The sequence below is a fragment of the Mus caroli genome, unplaced genomic scaffold, assembly GCF_978045245.1.
Source record: "Mus caroli unplaced genomic scaffold, Mus_caroli_1 scaffold_7, whole genome shotgun sequence".
Taxonomy (NCBI): Eukaryota; Metazoa; Chordata; class Mammalia; order Rodentia; family Muridae; genus Mus; species Mus caroli.
The window spans coordinates 65,732,181-65,733,895 of NW_028227262.1; the positions used below are offsets into that span (position 1 = coordinate 65,732,181).

The 1,715-nt window shown below is 50.3% G+C and overlaps 1 non-coding gene across 1 annotated transcript; it reads right to left on the reverse strand.

Annotated features, from left to right (window-relative positions):
- Window positions 1–867: 867 nt before the first annotated feature.
- LOC115031387 (small nucleolar RNA SNORA48) lies at window positions 868–1,008 on the reverse strand. The gene has a single exon (XR_003837028.1). It is a non-coding gene; the product is annotated as a small nucleolar RNA SNORA48 (small nucleolar RNA).
- Between the last annotated feature and the right edge of the window lie 707 nt (window positions 1,009–1,715).

The window sequence follows — 1,715 nt, forward strand, 5'->3', positions numbered from 1 at the left end:
TGATGAGGGGTGGGAAGGGGAGAGGGCATTGTCCCCATGCCGCCTCAAAGCAGACAAGTGGCAGTCCAACTCTTCCTTGCTCACACCTTGGGGGGCTGGCCCACTCACACCCTGCCACCAAGGCCAGCTCTACTGTGCAGCCTGGATGAGGCACAGAGCCTGCTCTCCCAAGTGCCGTGGAGGTGATAAGTGGGGCCAGCTCTCTAGAACATTGCAGCCACTGAGGAGCAAGGCCAGTTCTGTACAGGGCCTGGGCATCCAGCCATGTGGTCCCTGGTGGCCGCGGCAACCAGGGGCTAATGGTTGTTTGATATGATGGTAATATGATCCATGGACACTGGACATTGACATCTGCTGCAGTGTAGCCAGACATGGCCCTCAGAGGCAGCTTAGGCTGGGACTTCCCAACAGTCTACCTTCGAATCTCCAATTCTGTGTCTCTTCATAATGATCAAGCTGTTCCACTTCTCTTTCTCTTCCATCTGTTCACCACACACTTGCACATTATGGTGGCTCCAGCTGCAGGCTAGCCACCTGGCTGGTGGGCCACTAGGTGACATATCACACACACACACACACACACACACACACACACACACACACCACGCTGCATGGTGTGGAGGCCTGCTCTCTACACCAGAGGTCTGTGGGTGGCATGCCTATCTACAGGTCTCTGTCTTCTTCCTCCTCCTGCAACACACTGATGCATGATGGTAGGCCTGGATCTGTGCATCTATGACCTGCCTGTGCTTTGGGGTGGAAGGCAGGTCTGTGGGCATCTTTCCATGACCACACTGGATGGCATGCTGGAATCCTGGTCTTTGTCTTCCTCCTCCCTCGCTGCCCTGCCTAGATTTGATTTGATTTTTATGTATCCTAGGCATAAAACATCTTCGGTGACCAAGCCAGGCCTCAGGCTAAGATGAACAAAGGCCTGCTCTCTGCTCTGCCCCTGGCTGATATAAGAACAGCATCAATAAGATGTCTCTTTGCCCATTGTGGAGGGTGGGAGGCAAAATGAATCCCAGGCATCTGATGATCATTGGAGATAGCCATACCATCTGTTACATGGGATTGTTGTCCAAACTGCATGCTATCCTTGTCCTTCTCAGGGAATGAAGGCATCTTTATGATGGTAGCCAAGTCCAACTGCATGCTCTTCTCTCTGCTCTGCCTTTTACCGCTCAACATCTCCTTCTAAAAACCACCTATGAAGAATGTTGGTGAAGGGCCCAGTGGACTCAGTTTTGAACATTCCTCTATGCGTCTTTATGTTCTTGGAATTGATTAATCTGAACAGACCTAAACATTCTTTGATTTACTCTTCCTACTCATTCAGACTGTTGAGTTCTTCTGCCATGTTACGTCATTGTCCAGGAAAGGGATCCTGGAGAAACAGAAGGGAGAGGGAGGGAGACATAGAGCAAAAAAGAGGAACAATAATGAGGAAAGGAGAGGAGGATGAGGATGAGGAGGGGAAGCAGGAGGAGTTGTGACTAAGAATTAAATCACTGTGCCTCAGCCACAGTCACTTGCTCTCGATAGCTTTGCGTGTGTAGATGAGTTGAGGCTGATAGCAAGACTGATATCTGGGCCCAAGAGCACATGTTTAGAAGGCTGCTTGGCAGGCATTTGGCAGCCATCTAGTGAAATCATAGAGGTTGCATCTAAATGAAGACCTATGACTGTCCTAGTCACAGGGTTTTGTCCTAGCT